The sequence below is a fragment of the Pipistrellus hanaki genome, assembly GCF_964339955.1.
Source record: "Pipistrellus hanaki genome assembly, chromosome: 7".
Taxonomy (NCBI): Eukaryota; Metazoa; Chordata; class Mammalia; order Chiroptera; family Vespertilionidae; genus Pipistrellus; species Pipistrellus hanaki.
Genome location: NC_140509.1, coordinates 80,341,131 through 80,348,583, shown reverse-complemented (window position 1 = coordinate 80,348,583; position 7,453 = coordinate 80,341,131).

Genomic DNA, 7,453 nt, shown 5'->3' with positions numbered 1-7,453 from the left:
TGTGCAGGAGGCAGCTGATCGATGTTTCTCTTTCATCGATTTTTCTAACTCTCTATCCCTCTCTCTTCCTCTCTGTAAAAAATCACTAAAGTATATTTTTTTTAAAAGGAGATGAAGTATATTTTTATCTAAATTACCCAATATGGTTTTGAATACTGACTCCATTAACCATGCAGACTTTAACTTCTACTTCTCTCTAAATTGTGTGGATATATGGTAAATATTTAAGTTAGAAATGATTTGTATTTTAAAAATTTTACAGGAAACACTTATACACTTAATGTATTGTATTTGCTTCAATTTTTATATTCCTAAAGTACATAATAAAACTAATCCTTACAGAATTTTATACAAACTTTCTCCATACTCCTTGCTTATAAAGCAATGTAAACTTTCAACTAATTAACTAAGTGCCTTAAATGTATTATTTCTTTTTTATGTATATTTTTATTGATTTCAGAGAGGAAGGGAGAGGAAGAGAGAGAAATGTCAATGATGAGAGAGAATCATTGGCTGCCCCTTGCACACCCCCCAACAGGGGATTGAGCCCTCAACCTCCTGTTTCATAGGTTGATGCTCAACCATTGAGCACACCAGCTGGGCTGATATGTAAGGACTGATTTAACTATTATAGAATAATTGTGCCAGTGTGTAGGAGTGTAAAGGAGGAGGGGAGAAGGAGGAAAGGTGGAGGGAGGGAAAGGTGTTGCAGACCTCCCGGGGCAGCCAGCAGCACTCCTGAAACAGACAGGAGCGGGCCCTTTTCCCAGGCAGAGAGGAGCATACCTGACGAAAGGCTGTCCCAGGGGTACTGGTGGAGGAGATGCTGCCACGTCAGAATCCGGGGCCCCGTCTTGTGCAAGGCAGCTCTGGTGGCTTCACCTGCTCCTGCAGGGAATGGGTGTCCAGGAGGTCCCTCGTGTAGGACCTACTGTGTCCGGAGCTCCTTTGTCCTACTGAAAAGCGGAACCACTCCCACCCTCTCCCCACCCAGCGGAATGAGGAAGTCACAGTTCTTCTTTTCAGTTGCAAAGAGAAACTGAAAATGTTGACTTCCGTATTTTCCATTTGTACCAGTTCCTCAGCTTGCTGTTTCTCCTTGTGGGACTGATGAAGAAAGTATTTAGCAACATTCTTCAGAATTATGGGATTCCCATCACCTGGTGGTAGATGTAAGGAGTGTGACAGAAGGGGGTGTGGGGGGGTTGCCTCTGAGTCCTGAGAGAGGGGTAGCAGAGCCCCTGGGAGAGGGATAAGGGTGGTTGAGAAGAGGGAGCAAAGGGAGTCTGGGGGTGGGTGGAGTCAGGTAAGGGGAGCAGGTAAGAGGAGCATGGGAGCAGAGGGAGTCAGGTAAGGGGAGCATGACTTGGAACTGTTCCAGGGATTCAGGCCCAATTCGAAGCAGGAAACTGAGGCGATCTCTCTACACTGAGCATTGGACCCTCTTGTTTGTATACCATTGATTTGTACTTACAGCACACAAAGAGCCATCTCAATATATACTGCCAAAAATATTGTTAGGACTAAAAATGCTAGATTATGGGTTCATAGAGAACCAACCAGTAAAATCAAAGTTCATGTGCCATGTACACTAGTTCTGTATTGCTGTGTAGCAAATTACCTCAAAACTTAGCAGCTTAAAACAAATACAAATGTATATCATCACAAAGATTCTAAGGGTCAGGATTTGGGGGCAGCTTTGCTGGGCTGATCTAGCTTCAGTCTCTCATGAGTTAAAGCTGGGGCTACAATCATCTGAGGGTTTGGCTGCGGCCAGAGCATCTACTTTCAAGATGGTTGTCAAGCTGGTGCCAGCTGTTAGCAGGAGGCCTCAATTCTTTATCACATGCATGTCTCTGTAGGATTGCTCCAGGTCCTCACAACCCCGAGGCTGGCTTCCCCAGAGCAAGTGATTCAATGGAGCAAGGTGGATCCCACAATGTCTTTAGTAATCCAGTCTTGGAAGCCACACCCTGTCACTCCTGCAGTATCCTATTGTTTACACAAGATTGCTATCCTATTTAGTGTGGGGGGGACAATACAAAAGCAAGAATACCAGAAGGCGAGAATCATTAGAGGCCATGCTGGAGGATAGCTGCCATACCATGGAAAATGCATGTGTTAGAACACATTTAACACGTATGCATTCTTAGGGGAAATGGTCAACTGAAATCCTCAGAAAATTCCATGGTGTCCAAATTTCAAACCCATCCTGCATTCTTACCAGAAATACCATACTCCATTTTTCTTCCATCTTTGTTTATCCCTGAAAGAAAAAGACTAATGTTTCATGAAATGCTCAAAGGTGAGACTCTCAGGGAAAAAGAGAGGCAGAAACACCATCCTCTTGTCTTTCAAGTCACTGGAAAGTACATTACCACTTGCTTGAAAAGTGCCATCAAGATAAAAGACTGCTCTTAATCAACAAATCAAAGCAAAGCAATAATTGAAGTCCAGTGAAACTCAGTTCTAATATAAAGGCCAAAGGAGCAATTTGCTAACATGGCACAGATGAAATGTGATAGCATCAAACTCGAAGAAATGACAGCCGATAGAGGAGTGAAGGGGAAAAAGGTCTAACGTTAACAAAGTCACTTTCACACAGATTGATTGGAAAATCTAAGCCATGGTGGCCACAGTGAGAGGGGATAACAATTATTATCTTCTGCCAAATGTCAAGGCATTTAAGAAAACTTTCCTTTCAGTTAATTGCAATCAACATTTATCAACCAAAGATTATGTGCAGTGCAGTGTGCTCATAACTTAGAGGGAACATCTAAAAATAATGAAAACTTGGTCCCATTTTTCAGGGAGCTTATACTTTATGGGAAGAGAGGCACATACAGAGATATGTCAACTATGAGTGACCAGAGGGAAATACAGGCAAGGTATTATGAGAGTGCTGAATGAAGATGACCCAAGGAAGGCTTCCCAGAAGAGGTGGCTATTGAGTGGGGCATTGCAGGATGCATAGGATACATAGGACCAAGGGGCGGGGAAGCAATTCTAATAGAAGAGCTGAGGCAATGCAACAGAGGTTGGCAAATGCAGCATTTGTCTGGAGAATAGAAACAATTTAGACTGTAGCTAGAGTGAAAGCTTGGAAGTGATCAGTGGTAGATGGTTGTCCTTGATGGGAGAAGAGACTAAAAGGGTGCACTGAGACTAGGACATGCAGGGCCATTAATGCCATGAGTTTATTTGAAAGCAATGGAAACCATGTTGACAAGGTTCAAATCCCAACTCTGCCATTTAACAGCTGCATGAGCTTGAACAAGTTACTTAAAGTCTCTGCTCCTCAATTTCTTCATCTGAAAAAGGAGATAGTAAGCCTGGCTGTAATGGCTCAGTGGTTGAGCATCAATCTATGAACCAGGAAATCATGACTCAGTTCCGAGTCAGGGTACATGCCCAGATTGCAGGCTCGATCCCCAGTGTGGGGCATGCAGGAGACAGCCAATCAATGATTCTCCCTCATCATTGAAGTTTCTATCTCTCTCGCTCCCTCTCCCTTCCTCTCTAAAACGAGTAAAAATATATTTTTTAAAAAGGAGACGGTAACAGTACTTACTTCACAGGCTATGTATGAGATTAAAAGACTTTCTATAAGAACGAAGAACAGTGCCTCGAACAGTGTCCCATCATCATCATTGTCATCACCATTTGTTCAGGGAGAAAACAAAGGCAGCTCTGTGAATGGAAAATAGGGGCAGATCTGTGGAACGTTGCAAAGATAGAACAGAAAGGACTAGTGACCAGTCATATGTGAAACTGTTAAGTGAGCGGAGTCCAGCTACATGGCTAAGTTTACAGTCCCAGGAGAATGAAGAGGATGGAGATTGTACTGGTTGGGATAATATAGTTAGCTGAAGAAACAAATGAATCTCCCAAGTCCCAGGCTTAACAAAGTAATGAATTATTTCTCCCCTGGGAGACACACCCTGTGGAAAGTTTGCTCCACTCAGACTCTCAGGGGCCAGATGGAAACCCCACCATCTTGGAGCTATGCCTCTGGAATAGCAGCTTCCTCTTATGACAGGGGAAAAGATTGTTGTTGCCCAAGACCATAACTAGTTCGTGGCCCCACCCCACTAGAGGTAGGCAGGGCTTCTAAGGGTATTTCGTGGCTATTCAGTAAATGCCTGTTACAGAATGAATGAGTTTAGGTAGGGAAAGGAATAAATTTGGTTTGGAATGTTGTATTAATTTGCTAGGGCTACCATAAGAAAATACCATAGATGGGATGGCTTAAACAACAGAAATATATTTTCTCGTCGTTATGGAGGTTAGAAGTTCAAGATCAAAGTATTGGCAGGTTTGGTTTCTCCTGAGGCCTTTCTCCTGGACTTACACATGGACATCTTATGCCCATCCCTGGTGTTTCATCCTGTGTCCGAATTCCCTATTCTTACAAGGATATCAGTCACATTGGATTAGGGCCCACCCTAATAGCCTTATTTTAATTTAATCACCTCTTTCAAAGCCCTGTCTCCATATACAGTCATACTCTTAGGTTTGGGAATTGGGGCTTCAAAATATGAATGTGGGAAAGAAGGACACAATTCAGTACATGGTGGATGTGTTGAGGTTGACCTAACTGAACGAGTCATCTAATGTTTGTCTTAAGAATAGGCCATTTTGGGGCGGGGGGGGGGGGGGGGCGTGCAGGAGGCAGCTGATCGATGTTTCTAATTCTCTGCCCCTCTCTCTTCCTCTCGGTAAAAAATCAATAAAATATATATTTTTTAAAATAAAAAAATAAAAGAATAGGCCATTTTTGTTAGATGTTGGCAAGTTTTACCAAAGTCAAATGAATCCATTTGACCTAAGGAACAGTGATCATGAATGTTATTTCTGTTCAGTATTCAACAGAACCAAGCAGTTAAATATCCTAGCATGAAACAGAAAGAGGATTTCCTCCTGCACAAAGAAAAGAGGACCTCCAGAATATTGCAAATGTTAACCAAGAATAGAACTCATTCGCAGCTGTGAAGTAAGTAATGGGTTTGACCTGGCATTTATTAAAGAAATTGAAGGCCCAGTGATGATCCTAATTAAAATAAAATTAATCTTGGGCTCATGCAGTAAACACTGACGCAAGGCAACATGTCCGTGATTATTCCCTTACAGCTCTCATTAACCCAGGATTAGATCTCTGTCATTTGCCCTCTCTCAGCTTGCATGCTGCCAACATTTGGAAGAACAGTTTAAAATTCAATCAAGCAAAGAAACAAAAGAAACCAGACAGATGATTGAATGTTTCTCTCTTCACCCACATGTTTCAGCATCACAGAAAAATGGCCAGAAACTAGAATTACTAGAAAAGGTACCTTATGAACTTTCAGTGAAACTCTAATTAGATAAAATATTTTCTTGCCATTCTACTATTCAAAAACCAGACAAACAAAAACATTGACCATGTTGTGAACTACAATCTAAGCATAAGGTGCTTCCTTCTTAGATTTTTCCCCAGTGGCTCTCAGGATGCAGTAACACCCTCTCTGACAGCCTCCATCTGCCCACTCCGCTCAGCAAATGGTTCTCTGACCTCCTATTCGTGAAGCACATGTATAAGCTCCCCCTGCATTTTGAGGGGGAGTATATCTTACATGTCATGTTTTATGTCTCTCACAATGCCTCCCACCTAGTCCACCCACAAAAAAATCCTTATTACTATAATATTAGGAGATAGTTTACATGTTATAAAGTGCAGGAATATTCTGCTGATTTCAACAATGTTTTCCGACAGTCAGTCAATTGAATTCTCCCTCCTCTCCTCAGGGACTTTGATGAAAATCATTTTTCCCCTTTAGCCAGCAAGTGGGACAGAAAATCAAGGCCAGGCTAAGGGCTAAGTGACTCTGTTCCCTGGGTTCGTACTCCCCAGGAAAATCCTCATCCGTAAGCCTTTTGTTCAGCCTCTGCTTTCTGCAGAACCCAGGCTAACACACAATGGAAACAAGCTATAGGGAAAAAAGAATCCATCAACCTGCTTTTAAATACTCAGCTATGTGGGGGAAGGAGAGAAGATGACATATTCTCTGGAATATGTAGTACCAGCTCATTCTGAAAGCTGCTTTTTATAACTCAGGTTCAATTGCTTCCAGCAGAGTCAATAAACAAAGAGATATGCAACATGGTTTGTCTTAGGTTTTATATCCTAAAATTTGTCATTTCAAGACGTAGAATAGCAGGTCACCAGTTGAATGCATAGTAACCTGTATGGAATTGTAAGGTATCTTGAGTCATTTTCAGGAATTTGCTCATTTAATATTCACTGTTCATTGGTACATAAATACACTATCTTTTCCCTTCACCTTCTGTGCTGTTCACAGTAATCATCTATGCTTTATTTTTCTTCCTCTGTTAATTTCCTCCTTTCTCTGACTGGTCATACTCTGATCCAGCTTTCACTAAATCCCTGGAAATAGGTTCCAGGTAACCACATATTTGGGGGGCCCCAGTCAAAGCCCACCTGTCAGGCTCCATGCCCTGACCCTTTGGGAAAGAAGCAGATAATGTAGAGACCCAGGAACCAGGGAGATTAATCAACATCCAGTCCTGAGCTGGGCCCTGATCTGTGCAGAGAGAGAGGCGCCAGGACCCTCTTGGCAGAAAGAGCACGTTCTTTCAACAGATGTTTCTTCCGTACCCACTATGTGCTAGGGTACATATTACAGAGCAAGACAGGCAACATGCTGCCTTCATGGATCTTACCATCTAATGAGGCCACAAGATGCTGCTTGCCAGGGCCAGGACCTCTAAGAAGACACAAGACCCAGGGCTGATTGTCCCTATGGCTGACTGCAGACTCCAGCTTCTCGCTCTCGGTCCTCAGACCCTGCCCTCCATCTGTTGGTCACACTAGTCAGCTCTCCAAGGCCACTGACCCCTCCCTCTCAGGGCCTGGCTCAGCCCACAGGCAGTGTCCTGGCATGAACCCTGTTTGCCTCACTTGTTGTGCAGCCTCTGTCCCCTTGGCGAGCCCTTCACCTGGTCTCCTCTCTTGAAGGTGTTATCTGGAGATGAGAGAGTCCTAGAACCCTGCTTCTGACCACTGCAGAGATCTGTTGTCTGAATTCAGGAAATCATTTGATTCCACAGGTTCTGCCCCATAAAATATAATAGAAATACATTTTCCATAGTGTTAAGGAGACTTGTCATCAGTCTAATTTATGGATTACATTTCAAAGTTATTTCTACAATTTTGCTGCAAAGGAAAAGGCCTCTGGTAGGCCATCCAAAGACCTATTTGTGGTGGGGACACTTTATTTAAAAAAGAAAAGAAAAAGAGGAAGATGGTTCATTGTTAGACTAACAACTAAAAGAAAATAAATGTTTGCCTAAAGATTGCTAGATTTGTGACTGATCTCATTAACAGTCAAAATGGTAAGGAGGTAAGTCTTATACCCTGAAAGTTCATCAGAAAATCACTTCGGTGTTTTACCTGGAA